Source organism: Siphateles boraxobius, unplaced genomic scaffold (assembly GCF_051911475.1).
Source record: "Siphateles boraxobius isolate OS27281-9 unplaced genomic scaffold, OSU_SipBor_1 4, whole genome shotgun sequence".
Taxonomy (NCBI): Eukaryota; Metazoa; Chordata; class Actinopteri; order Cypriniformes; family Leuciscidae; genus Siphateles; species Siphateles boraxobius.
The window spans coordinates 215,001-232,500 of NW_027509030.1; the positions used below are offsets into that span (position 1 = coordinate 215,001).

Here is a 17,500-nt window from a genome sequence, read left to right on the forward strand (position 1 = left end):
AGACGTGCTCGAACCCATCACACACACGCCACCAGCCCTGAACACACACACACACCGCATCAGACGCGTTCGAACCCATCACACACACGCCACAAGCCCTGAACACACACACACACACCGCATCAGACGTGCTCGAACCCATCACACACACGCCACCAGCCCTGAACACACACACACACCGCATCAGACGTGCTCGAACCCATCACACACACGCCACCAGCCCTGAACACACACACACACACCGCATCAGACGCGCTCGAACCCATCACACACACACACCGCATCAGACGCGCTCGAACCCATCACACACACACACCGCATCAGACGCGCTCGAACCCATCACACACACACCGCATCAGACGCGCTCAAACCCATCACACACACAAACCGCATCAGACGCGCTCGAACCCATCACACACACACCGTGACAGACGCGCTCAAACCCATCACACACACACCGCACCAGACGCGCTCGAACCCATCACACACACACACCGCATCGGACGCGCTCGAACCCATCACACACACGCCACCAGCCCTGAACACACACACACACCGCATCAGACGCGCTCGAACCCATCACACACACCGCATCAGACGCGCTCGAACCCATCACACACACGCCACCAGCCCTGAACACACACACCGCATCAGACGCGCTCGAACCCATCACACACACCGCATCGGACGCGCTCAAATCCATCACACACACACCGCATCAGACGCGCTCAAACCCATCACACACACCGCATCGGACGCGCTCAAATCCATCACACACACACCGCACCAGACGCGCTCGAACCCATCACACACACCGCATCAGACGCGATCGAACCCATCACACACACACACCGCACCAGACGCGCTCAAACCCATCACACACACCGCATCAGACGCACTCGAACCCATCACACACACACCACCAGCCCTGAACACACACACCGCATCAGACGCACTCGAACCCATCACACACACACACACAGCATCAGACGCGCTCGGACCCATCACACACGCCACCAGCCCTGAACACACACACACACCGCATCAGAGGCGCTCGAACCCATCACACACACACACGGCATCAGATGCGCTCGAACCCATCACACACACACACACGGCATCAGATGCGCTCGAACCCATCACACACACACACACACGGCATCAGACGCGCTCGGACCCATCACACACGCCACCAGCCCTGAACACACACACCGCATCAGACGCGCTCGAACCCATCACACACACACACCGCATCAGACGCGCTCGAACCCATCACACACACACACACCGCATCAGACGCGCTCAAACCCATCACGCACACACACACCGCAGCAGACGCGCTCGAACCCATCACACACACACACCGCATCAGACGCGCTCGAACCCATGACACACACACACACACGGCATCTGACGCGCTCTGACCCATCACACACGCCACCAGCCCTGAACACACACACACACCGCATCAGACGCACCGCATCAGACGCAGACGCATCAGACGCAGACGCAACGCACACACCGCATCAGACGCGCTCGAACCCATCACGCACATACACACCGCATCAGACGCGCTCGAACCCATAACACACACACATCGCATCAGACGTGCTCGAACCCATCACACACACACACCGCATCAGACGCGCTCAAACCCATCACACACACACCGCACCAGACGCGCTCGAACCCATCACACACACCGCATCAAACGCGATCGAACCCATCACACACACACCACCAGCCCTGAACACACACACCGCATCAGACGCACTCGAACCCATCACACACACACACACACACAGCATCAGACGCGCTCGGACCCATCACACACGCCACCAGCCCTGAACACACACACACACCGCATCAGAGGCGCTCGAACCCATCACACACACACACACACACGGCATCAGATGCGCTCGAACCCATCACACACACACACACGGCATCAGATGCGCTCGAACCCATCACACACACACACACGGCATCAGACGCGCTCGGACCCATCACACACGCCACCAGCCCTGAACACACACACCGCATCAGACGCGCTCGAACCCATCACACACACACACCGCATCAGACGCGCTCGAACCCATCACACACACACACACCGCATCAGACGCGCTCGAACCCATCACGCACACACACACCGCATCAGACGCGCTCGAACCCATCACACACACACACCGCATCAGACGCACTCGAACCCATCACACACACACACACACGGCATCAGACGCGCTCGGACCCATCACACACGCCACCAGCCCTGAACACACACACACACCGCATCAGACGTGCTCGAACCCATCACACACACACACCGCGCATCAGACGCACCGCATCAGACGCAGACGCATCAGACGCAGACGCAACGCACACACCGCATCAGACGCGCTCGGACCCATCACACACGCCACCAGCCCTGAACACACACACCGCATCAGACGTGCTCGAACCCATCACACACACACACACTAGGGTTGTAACGGTATGAGATTTTCACGGTATGATAATAGTCTCAGAAAATATCACGGTTTCACGGTTTACGGTATTAAACAATGATTATTATTATCAGCTGCAATGAACCTTAAATTAATGAAAACTGATAGGGTTTTTTGGTTGAACATATGGTTTATTAAAACAAACTTTTTTAATCTACCTTTTGAAAAAATAAGAAAGAAAAAATAAAGCTGCAGATCACCCATTTGAACAAACATGTTTGATCAATTGAATTAATAAAATTCTTAATTTATTAATTATTATTTAAGATAATTTTTATTTTGACAGGTTGTACTGAACTCCTATGAGTTTCAGTCAGAGTGTACTTGACAATGATTATTTTCAACAAAATTATGAAATGCTTATTTAGTTCTCTCAGAGCAGCTCTGGATATGTTCATGTGTTCACGTCCTCATATAGTGAGTGAGACGGCAGACGCTTTAAACACCATGAGCGTCCCACATACTTGAGTATATACTAGGTGAAATGGTGCTGCTCATTCACACAGACACGCTGAACAAGCAGAATATAGATTTACAGTTTTTTGCGCTGTTTAATAGACACACTCATATAGCGATTTTATTTATTGCACAGCTATATTTTAGATTTATTCATCCATCTATCAAATCGCGCATTTTACGTGACATCTGCGTTATATTGTAAATTCCCTCAGCAACACGTAAATAATATGGACTTAAGTTATAATTGGAACTTTATCTGCAGGGAGGGAAGGTGTTCGCGAATATGGGAGAACATATTTGACATATTTCCTCATTTTGCAGCCACTCTTCGTCCATATTTCTGGACACAACTGGATATCAATCTTCAAGGAAAAACCCACGTTCGTTTTTCGGATACCCAAAGTATTCCCACACTGCAGATTTTAACTTTTTTTTTCGAAGAATTCGCAGCCTCAGTCTCAGACATTTTCTCCAGTGCAATGTATAGGTGGAGTAGTCAAGTGGAAATAAGTTGCATATGCGCATTTGAGATCTGCTTTAATTTTTTTTCCAAAACCGTGGATAAGCAAATGTTCACGATATGATAATCGTACAAGTCAATATCGCGATAAACCGCCATACCGGTATACCGTTACAACCCTAACACACACACATCATCAGACGCACCGCACCAGACGCAGACGCATCAGACGCAGACGCAACGCACACACCGCATCAGACGCGCTCGAACCCATCACACACACACACCGCATCAGACGTGCTCGAACCCATCACACAAACACACACGGCATCAGACGCGCTCGAACACATCACACACACACACCGCATCAGACGCGCTCGAACCCATAACACACATACATCGCATCAGACGCGCTCGAACCCATCACACAAACACACACGGCATCAGACGCGCTCGAACCCATCACACACTCACACACCGCATAAGACGTGCTCGAACCCATCACACACTCACACACCGCATAAGACGTGCTCGAACCCATCACACACTCACACACCGCATAAGACGTGCTCGAACCCATCACACACACCGCATCAGACGCGCTCGAACCCATCACACACTCACACACCGCATAAGACGTGCTCGAACCCATCACACACACCGCATCAGACGCGCTCGAACCCATAACACACACACATCGCATCAGACGCGCTCGAACCCATTACACACACACATCGCATCAGACGTGCTCGAACCCATCACACACACGCCACCAGCCCTGAACACACACACACACCGCATCAGACGCGCTCGAACCCATCACACACACGCCACCAGCCCTGAACACACACACACACCGCATCAGACGCGCTCGAACCCATCACACAAACGCCACCAGCCCTGAACACACACACACACCGCATCAGACGCGCTCGAACCCATAACACACACACCGCATCAGACGCGCTCGAACCCATCACACACGCCACCAGCCCTGAACACACACACACACCGCATCAGACGCGCTCGAACCCATAACACACACCGCATCAGACGCGCTCGAACCCATCACACAAACACACATCGCATCAGACGCGCTCGAACCCATCACACACGCCACCAGCCCTGAACACACACACACACCGCATCAGACGCGCTCGAACCCATCACACACACACACCGCATCAGACGCGCTCGAACCCATAACACACACACATCGCATCAGACGTGCTCGAACCCATAACACACACACATCGCATCAGACGCGCTCGAACCCATAACACACACACATCGCATCAGACGCGCTCGAACCCATAACACACACACATCGCATCAGACGCGCTCGAACCCATAACACACACCGCATCAGACGCGCTCGAACCCATAACACACACACATCGCATCAGACGCGCTCGAACCCATAACACACACCGCATCAGACGCGCTCGAACCCATAACACACACACATCGCATCAGACGCGCTCGAACCCATAACACACACCGCATCAGACGCGCTCGGACCCATAACACACACATATCGCATCAGACGCGCTCGAACCCATAACACACACACATCGCATCAGACGCTCGAACCCATAACACACACACATCGCATCAGACGCTCGAACCCATAACACACACATCGCATCAGACGCGCTCGAACCCATAACACACACCGCATCAGACGCGCTCGGACCCATAACACACACACATCGCATCAGACGCGCTCGAACCCATAACACACACACATCGCATCAGACGCGCTCGAACCCATAACACACACACATCGCATCAGACGCGCTCGAACCCATCACACACACACATCGCATCAGACGCGCTCGAACCCATAACACACACCGCATCAGACGCGCTCGAACCCATAACACACACCGCATCAGACGCGCTCGAACACATCACACACACACCGCATCAGACGCGCTCAAACCCATCACACACACACCGCATCAGACGCGCTCAAACCCATCACACACACACCACCAGCCCTGAACACACACACACACCGCATCAGACGCGCTCAAACCCATCACACACACACACCGCACCAGATGCGCTCAAACCCATCACACACACACCGCATCAGACGCGCTCAAACCCATCACACACACACCACCAGCCCTGAACACACACACACACCGCATCAGATGCGCTCAAACCCATCACACACACACCGCATCAGACGCGCTCAAACCCATCACACACACACACCGCACCAGATGCGCTCAAACCCATCACACACACACCGCATCAGACGCGCTCAAACCCATCACACACACACCACCAGCCCTGAACACACACACACACCGCATCAGATGCGCTCAAACCCATCACACACACACCGCATCAGACGCGCTCGAACCCATCACACACACCGCATCAGACGCGCTCAAAGCCATCACACACACACCGCATCAGACGCGCTCAAACCCATCACACACACACACCACCAGCCCTGAACACACACACACCGCATCAGACGCGCTCAAACCCATCACACACACACCGCATCAGATGCGCTCAAACCCATCACACACACACCGCATCAGACGCGCTCAAACCCATCACACACACACCACCAGCCCTGAACACACACACACACACACCGCATCAGATGCGCTCAAACCCATCACACACACACACCGCACCAGACGCGCTCAAACCCATCACACACACACCGCATCAGACGCGCTCAAACCCATCACACACACACCGCATCAGACGCGCTCAAACCCATCACACACACACACCGCACCAGACGCGCTCAAACCCATCACACACACACCGCATCAGACGCGCTCAAACCCATCACACACACACACCGCACCAGACGCGCTCAAACCCATCACACACACACCGCATCAGACGCGCTCAAACCCATCACACACACACCGCATCAGACGCGCTCAAACCCATCACACACACACCGCACCGGACGCGCTCAAACCCATCACACACACACCGCATCAGACGCGCTCAAACCCATCACACACACACACCGCACCAGACGCGCTCAAACCCATCACACACACACACCGCACCAGACGCGCTCAAACCCATCTCACACACACACCGCACCAGACGCGCTCAAACCCATCACACACACAGCGCATCAGACGCGCTCAAACCCATCACACACACAGCGCATCAGACGCGCTCAAACCCATCACACACACCGCACCAGACGCGCTCAAACCCATCACACACACACCGCATCAGACGCGCTCGAACCCATCACACACACGCCACCAGCCCTGAACACACACACACACCGCATCAGACGCGCTCGAACCCATCACACAAACGCCACCAGCCCTGAACACACACACACACCGCATCAGACGCGCTCGAACCCATAACACACACACCGCATCAGACGCGCTCGAACCCATCACACACGCCACCAGCCCTGAACACACACACACACCGCATCAGACGCGCTCGAACCCATAACACACACCGCATCAGACGCGCTCGAACCCATCACACAAACACACATCGCATCAGACGCGCTCGAACCCATCACACACGCCACCAGCCCTGAACACACACACCGCATCAGACGCGCTCGAACCCATCACACACACACACCGCATCAGACGCGCTCGAACCCATAACACACACACATCGCATCAGACGTGCTCGAACCCATAACACACACACATCGCATCAGACGCGCTCGAACCCATAACACACACACATCGCATCAGACGCGCTCGAACCCATAACACACACACATCGCATCAGACGCGCTCGAACCCATAACACACACCGCATCAGACGCGCTCGAACCCATAACACACACACATCGCATCAGACGCGCTCGAACCCATAACACACACCGCATCAGACGCGCTCGAACCCATAACACACACACATCGCATCAGACGCGCTCGAACCCATAACACACACCGCATCAGACGCGCTCGGACCCATAACACACACATATCGCATCAGACGCGCTCGAACCCATAACACACACACATCGCATCAGACGCTCGAACCCATAACACACACACATCGCATCAGACGCTCGAACCCATAACACACACATCGCATCAGACGCGCTCGAACCCATAACACACACCGCATCAGACGCGCTCGGACCCATAACACACACACATCGCATCAGACGCGCTCGAACCCATAACACACACACATCGCATCAGACGCGCTCGAACCCATAACACACACACATCGCATCAGACGCGCTCGAACCCATAACACACACACATCGCATCAGACGCGCTCGAACCCATCACACACACACATCGCATCAGACGCGCTCGAACCCATAACACACACCGCATCAGACGCGCTCGAACCCATAACACACACACACCGCATCAGACGCGCTCGAACACATCACACACACACCGCATCAGACGCGCTCAAACCCATCACACACACACCGCATCAGACGCGCTCAAACCCATCACACACACACCACCAGCCCTGAACACACACACACACCGCATCAGACGCGCTCAAACCCATCACACACACACACCGCACCAGATGCGCTCAAACCCATCACACACACACCGCATCAGACGCGCTCAAACCCATCACACACACACCACCAGCCCTGAACACACACACACACCGCATCAGATGCGCTCAAACCCATCACACACACACCGCATCAGACGCGCTCAAACCCATCACACACACACACCGCACCAGATGCGCTCAAACCCATCACACACACACCGCATCAGACGCGCTCAAACCCATCACACACACACCACCAGCCCTGAACACACACACACACCGCATCAGATGCGCTCAAACCCATCACACACACACCGCATCAGACGCGCTCGAACCCATCACACACACCGCATCAGACGCGCTCAAAGCCATCACACACACACCGCATCAGACGCGCTCAAACCCATCACACACACACACCACCAGCCCTGAACACACACACACCGCATCAGACGCGCTCAAACCCATCACACACACACCGCATCAGATGCGCTCAAACCCATCACACACACACCGCATCAGACGCGCTCAAACCCATCACACACACACCACCAGCCCTGAACACACACACACACACACCGCATCAGATGCGCTCAAACCCATCACACACACACACCGCACCAGACGCGCTCAAACCCATCACACACACACCGCATCAGACGCGCTCAAACCCATCACACACACACCGCATCAGACGCGCTCAAACCCATCACACACACACACCGCACCAGACGCGCTCAAACCCATCACACACACACCGCATCAGACGCGCTCAAACCCATCACACACACACACCGCACCAGACGCGCTCAAACCCATCACACACACACCGCATCAGACGCGCTCAAACCCATCACACACACACCGCATCAGACGCGCTCAAACCCATCACACACACACCGCACCAGACGCGCTCAAACCCATCACACACACACCGCATCAGACGCGCTCAAACCCATCACACACACACACCGCACCAGACGCGCTCAAACCCATCACACACACACACCGCACCAGACGCGCTCAAACCCATCTCACACACACACCGCACCAGACGCGCTCAAACCCATCACACACACAGCGCATCAGACGCGCTCAAACCCATCACACACACAGCGCATCAGACGCGCTCAAACCCATCACACACACACACCGCACCAGACGCGCTCAAACCCATCACACACACACCGCATCAGACGCGCTCAAACCCATCACACACACACCGCATCAGACGCGCTCAAACCCATCACACACACACCGCACCAGAAGCGCTCGAACCCATCACACACACACCGCACCAGACGCGCTCAAACCCATCACACACACACCGCATCAGACGCGCTCAAACCCATCACACACACACCGCACCAGACGCGCTCAAACCCATCACACACACACCGCACCAGACGCGCTCAAAGCCATCACACACACACCGCATCAGACGCGCTTAAACCCATCACACACACACCGCATCAGACGCGCTCAAACCCATCACACACACACCGCACCAGACGCGCTCAAACCCATCACACACACACCGCATCAGACGCGCTCAAACCCATCACACACACACACCGCATCAGACGCGCTCAAACCCATCACACACACACCGCATCAGACGCGCTCAAACCCATCACACACACACACCGCACCAGACGCGCTCAAACCCATCACACACACACCGCATCAGACGCGCTCAAACCCATCACACACACACCGCATCAGACGCGCTCAAACCCATCACACACACACCGCATCGGACGCGCTCAAACCCATCACACACACACACCGCATCAGACGCGCTCAAACCCATCACACACACACCGCACCAGACGCGCTCGAACCAATCACACACACACCACCAGCCCTGAACACACACACACACCGCATCAGACGCGCTCGAACCCATAACACACACACATCGCATCAGACGCGCTCGAACCCATCACACACACACATCGCATCAGACGCGCTCAAACCCATCACACACACACACCGCACCAGACGCGCTCGAACCCATCACACACACACCACCAGCCCTGAACACACACACACACACCGCATCAGACGCGCTCGAACCCATAACACACACACATCGCATCAGACGCGCTCGAACCCATAACACACACACATCGCATCAGACGCGCTCGAACCCATAACACACACACATCGCATCAGACGCGCTCGAACCCATCACACACACACCGCACCAGACGCGCTCAAACCCATCACACACACACCGCATCAGACGCGCTCGAACCCATCACACACACACCGCATCAGACGCGCTCAAACCCATCACACACACACACCGCACCAGACGCGCTCAAACCCATCACACACACACCGCATCAGACGCGCTCAAACCCATCACACACCCACCGCATCAGACGCGCTCAAACCCATCACACACACACCGCATCAGACGCGCTCAAACCCATCACACACACACCGCACCAGACGCGCTCGAACCCATCACACACACACCGCACCAGACGCGCTCAAACCCATCACACACACACCGCATCAGACGCGCTCAAACCCATCACACACACACCGCACCAGACGCGCTCAAACCCATCACACACACACCGCACCAGACGCGCTCAAAGCCATCACACACACACCGCATCAGACGCGCTCAAACCCATCACACACACACCGCATCAGACGCGCTCAAACCCATCACACACACACCGCATCAGACGCGCTCAAACCCATCACACACACACCGCATCAGACGCGCTCAAACCCATCACACACACACCGCATCAGACGCGCTCAAACCCATCACACACACACACCGCATCAGACGCGCTCAAACCCATCACACACACACACCGCACCAGACGCGCTCAAACCCATCACACACACACCGCATCAGACGCGCTCAAACCCATCACACACACACCGCATCGGACGCGCTCAAACCCATCACACACACACACCGCATCAGACGCGCTCAAACCCATCACACACACACCGCACCAGACGCGCTCGAACTCATCACACACACACCACCAGCCCTGAACACACACACACACCGCATCAGATGCGCTCAAACCCATCACACACACACACCGCACCAGACGCGCTCGAACCCATCACACACACCGCATCAGACGCGCTCAAACCCATCACACACACACCGCATCAGACGCGCTCGAACCCATCACACACACACCACCAGCCCTGAACACACACACACACCGCATCAGATGCGCTCAAACCCATCACACACACACACCGCACCAGACGCGCTCGAACCCATCACACACACCGCACCAGACGCGCTCAAACCCATCACACACACACCGCATCAGACGCGCTCAAACCCATCACACACACACCGCATCAGACGCGCTCAAACCCATCACACACACACACCGCACCAGACGCGCTCAAACCCATCACACACACACCGCATCAGACGCGCTCAAACCCATCACACACACACCGCATCAGACGCGCTCAAACCCATCACACACACACCGCATCGGACGCGCTCAAACCCATCACACACACACACCGCATCAGACGCGCTCAAACCCATCACACACACACCGCATCGGACGCGCTCAAACCCATCACACACACACCGCACCAGACGCGCTCGAACCCATCACACACACCGCATCAGACGCGCTCAAACCCATCACACACACACCGCACCAGACGCGCTCAAACCCATCACACACACACACCGCATCAGACGCGCTCAAACCCATCACACACACACCACCAGCCCTGAACACACACATACACCGCATCAGATGCGCTCAAACCCATCACACACACACCGCATCAGACGCGCTCGAACCCATCACACACACCGCATCAGACGCGCTCAAACCCATCACACACACACCGCATCAGACGCGCTCGAACCCATCACACACACCGCATCAGACGCGCTCAAACCCATCACACACACACCACCAGCCCTGAACACACACACCGCATCAGACGCGCTCGAACCCATCACACACACACACCGCATCAGACGCGCTCGAACCCATCACACACACACACCGCACCAGACGCGCTCGAACCCATCACACACACACCGCATCAGACGCGCTCGAACCCATCACACACACACACCGCATCAGACGCGCTCGAACCCATCACACACACACACCGCACCAGACGCGCTCAAACCCATCACACACACACACACCGCATCAGACGCGCTCAAACCCATCACACACACACACCGCATCAGACGCGCTCGAACCCATCACACACACACACCGCATCAGACGCGCTCAAACCCATCACACAAACACACCGCATCAGACGCGCTCGAACCCATCACACGCGCTCGAACCCATCACACACACACACCGCATCAGACGCGCTCAAACCCATCACACACACACACCGCATCAGACGCGCTCGAACCCATCACACACACACCGCATCAGACGCGCTCGAACCCATCACACACACACACACCGCATCAGACGCGCTCGAACCCATCACACACACACACCGCATCAGACGCGCTCAAACCCATCACACACACACACCGCATCAGACGCGCTCGAACCCATCACACACACACACACCGCATCAGACGCGCTCGAACCCATCACACACACACACACCGCATCAGACGCGCTCAAACCCATCACACACACACACCGCATCAGACGCGCTCGAACCCATCACACACACACACCGCACCAGACGCGCTCAAACCCATCACACACACACACCGCATCAGACGCGCTCGAACCCATCACACACACACACCGCACCAGACGCGCTCAAACCCATCACACACACACACACCGCATCAGACGCGCTCAAACCCATCACACACACACACACCGCATCAGACGCGCTCAAACCCATCACACACACACCGCATCAGACGCGCTCAAACCCATCACACACACACCGCATCAGACGCGCTCAAACCCATCACACACACACACCGCACCAGACGCGCTCAAACCCATCACACACACACACCGCACCAGACGCGCTCAAACCCATCACACACACACCGCATCAGACGCGCTCAAACCCATCACACACACACCGCACCAGACGCGCTCAAACCCATCACACACACACCGCATCAGATGCGCTCAAACCCATCACACACACACCGCACCAGACGCGCTTGAACCCATCACACACACCGCATCAGACCCGCTCAAACCCATCACACACACACCGCACCAGACGCGCTTGAACCCATCACACACACCGCACCAGACGCGCTCAAACCCATCACACACACACCACCAGCCCTGAACACACACACACACCGCATCAGACCCGCTCAAACCCATCACACACACACCGCACCAGACGCGCTCAAACCCATCACACACACACCGCATCAGACGCGCTCAAACCCATCACACACACACCGCACCAGACGCGCTTGAACCCATCACACACACCGCATCAGACCCGCTCAAACCCATCACACACACACCGCACCAGACGCGCTTGAACCCATCACACACACCGCACCAGACGCGCTCAAACCCATCACACACACACCACCAGCCCTGAACACACACACACACCGCACCAGACGCGCTCGAACCCATCACACACACACCGCACCAGACGCGCTCAAACCCATCACACACACACCGCATCAGACGCGCTCAAACCCATCACACACACACCGCACCAGACGCGCTCAAACCCATCACACACACACCGCATCAGACGCGCTCAAACCCATCACACACACACCGCACCAGACGCGCTTGAACCCATCCCACACACCGCATCAGACGCGCTCAAACCCATCACACACACACCACCAGCCCTGAACACACACACACACCGCATCAGACGCGCTCAAACCCATCACACACACACCGCATCAGACGCGCTCGAACCCATCACACACACACATCGCACCAGACGCGCTCAAACCCATCACACACACACACCGCACCAGACGCGCTCAAACCCATCACACACACACCGCATCAGACGCGCTCAAACCCATCACACACACACCGCATCGGACGCGCTCAAACCCATCACACACACACCGCATCAGACGCGCTCAAACCCATCACACACACACACCGCACCAGACGCGCTCAAACCCATCACACACACACACACCGCACCAGACGCGCTCAAACCCATCACACACACACACCGCACCAGACGCGCTCAAACCCATCACACACACACACCGCATCAGACGCGCTCAAACCCATCACACACACCGCATCAGACGCGCTCAAACCCATCACACACACACACCGCACCAGACGCGCTCAAACCCATCACACACACACACCGCACCAGACGCGCTCAAACCCATCACACACACACCGCATCAGACGCGCTCGAACCCATCACACACACACCGCATCAGACGCGCTCGAACCCATCACACACACACCGCATCAGACGCGCTCAAACCCATCACACACACACACCGCACCAGACGCGCTCAAACCCATCACACACACACACCGCACCAGACGCGCTCAAACCCATCACACACACACACCGCACCAGACGCGCTCAAACCCATCACACACACACACCGCACCAGACGCGCTCAAACCCATCACACACACCGCATCAGACGCGCTCAAACCCATCACACACACACCGCACCAGACGCGCTCAAACCCATCACACACACACCGCACCAGACGCGCTCAAACCCATCACACACACACCGCACCAGACGCGCTTGAACCCATCACACACACCGCATCAGACCCGCTCAAACCCATCACACACACACCGCACCAGACGCGCTTGAACCCATCACACACACCGCACCAGACGCGCTCAAACCCATCACACACACACCACCAGCCCTGAACACACACACACACCGCATCAGACCCGCTCAAACCCATCACACACACACCGCACCAGACGCGCTCAAACCCATCACACACACACCGCATCAGACGCGCTCAAACCCATCACACACACACCGCACCAGACGCGCTTGAACCCATCACACACACCGCATCAGACCCGCTCAAACCCATCACACACACACCGCACCAGACGCGCTTGAACCCATCACACACACCGCACCAGACGCGCTCAAACCCATCACACACACACCACCAGCCCTGAACACACACACACACCGCACCAGACGCGCTCGAACCCATCACACACACACCGCACCAGACGCGCTCAAACCCATCACACACACACCGCATCAGACGCGCTCAAACCCATCACACACACACCGCACCAGACGCGCTCAAACCCATCACACACACACCGCACCAGAAGCGCTCGAACCCATCACACACACACCGCATCAGACGCGCTCAAACCCATCACACACACACCGCATCAGACGCGCTCGAACCCATCACACACACACCGCACCAGACGCGCTCAAACCCATCACACACACACCGCATCAGACGCGCTCAAACCCATCACACACACACCGCACCAGACGCGCTCAAACCCATCACACACACACCGCACCAGACGCGCTCAAACCCATCACACACACACCGCACCAGACGCGCTTGAACCCATCACACACACCGCATCAGACGCGCTCAAACCCATCACACACACACCACCAGCCCTGAACACACACACACACCGCATCAGACGCGCTCAAACCCATCACACACACACCGCACCAGACGCGCTTGAACCCATCACACACACCGCATCAGACGCGCTCAAACCCATCACACACACACCACCAGCCCTGAACACACACACACACCGCATCAGACGCGCTCAAACCCATCACACACACACCGCATCAGACGCGCTCGAACCCATCACACACACACACCGCACCAGACGCGCTCAAACCCATCACACACACACACCGCACCAGACGCGCTCAAACCCATCACACACACACCGCATCAGACGCGCTCGAACCCATCACACACACACACCGCATCAGACGCGCTCAAACCCATCACACACACACACCGCACCAGACGCGCTCAAACCCATCACACACACACACCGCACCAGACGCGCTCAAACCCATCACACACACCGCACCAGACGCGCTCAAACCCATCACACACACACCGCACCAGACGCGCTCAAACCCATCACACACACCGCATCAGACGCGCTCAAACCCATCACACACACACCGCACCAGACGCGCTCAAACCCATCACACACACACCGCACCAGACGCGCTCAAACCCATCACACACACACCGCATCAGACGCGCTCAAACCCATCACACACACACACCGCACCAGACGCGCTCAAACCCATCACACACACCGCACCAGACGCGCTCAAACCCATCACACACACACACCGCATCAGACGCGCTCAAACCCATCACACACACACCGCACCAGACGCGCTCAAACCCATCACACACACCGCATCAGACGCGCTCAAACCCATCACACACACACCGCACCAGACGCGCTCAAACCCATCACACACACACCGCACCAGACGCGCTCAAACCCATCACACACACCGCATCAGACGCGCTCAAACCCATCACACACACACCGCACCAGAAGCGCTCGAACCCATCACACACACACCGCACCAGACGCGCTCAAACCCATCACACACACACCGCATCAGACGCGCTCAAACCCATCACACACACACCGCACCAGACGCGCTCAAACCCATCACACACACACACCGCATCAGACGCGCTCAAACCCATCACACACACCGCATCAGACGCGCTCAAACCCATCACACACACACACAGGGTCCGAAATTAACTTTTTGGCTCACCTGCCACGGGGACTGGTAGATGAAAAAATCCATCAGCCAAGCATATTTTATCTGAACAACATGTCTGTGTAAATTTGTTTTAACAAAAATTGTGTTAAAACATAATATGTTGGATATCATTTTTTTAACAATAATCATGTTTGTCAACTTGCCATCAGCAATTATCATTAAAAACAATGCAAATATTGATATTAGTAAAACTCAATGTGTGGCTTTTGCACTTTTTAAAGTACACTTTTACACATAAATACCCTGATTTACGGTTTTATTTAGTTATAATAAAAAAAATCTAATTTAATTTCTATCCGATTAATCGAAAAAATAATCGTCCGATTAATCGATTATCAAAATAATCGTTAGTTGCAGCCCTAATTTGTATACAATTATTATTTTTGTATACAGGGATTTTTTTTTTAAATGTCGCAGAAGCACTTTGGACTACATGAACTGCCTACCTCTTTGCACTCCAATAAAAGAAAAGACTGTGGTATTTGGCATATTTGTTTTTGCATTAGTTTTTGTTGGGTTATTTTTCCTGTAAAGATAGAGATATATATTTTGCTCGATATCGCCCAGCCCTACCAGACGCGCTCGAACCCATCACACACACACACACACCACATCGGACGCGCTCGAACCCATCACACACGCCACCAGCCCTGAACACACACACACACACCGCATCAGACGCGCTCGAACCCATCACACACGGGCTACACACACACACACACGCGCACACACGCGCACACACACCGCATCAGACGCGCTCAAACCCATCACACACACACACACCGCATCAGACGCGCTCGAACCCATCACACACGGGCTACACAC

At 55.7% G+C, this 17,500-nt stretch overlaps 1 protein-coding gene across 2 annotated transcripts in view; it reads right to left on the reverse strand.

Annotated features, from left to right (window-relative positions):
* Positions 1–17,500, reverse strand: part of LOC143706017 (heterogeneous nuclear ribonucleoprotein R-like) — a 47,914-nt gene that overhangs the window by 26,024 nt on the left and 4,390 nt on the right. The gene's annotated exons all lie outside the window — the stretch shown is intronic.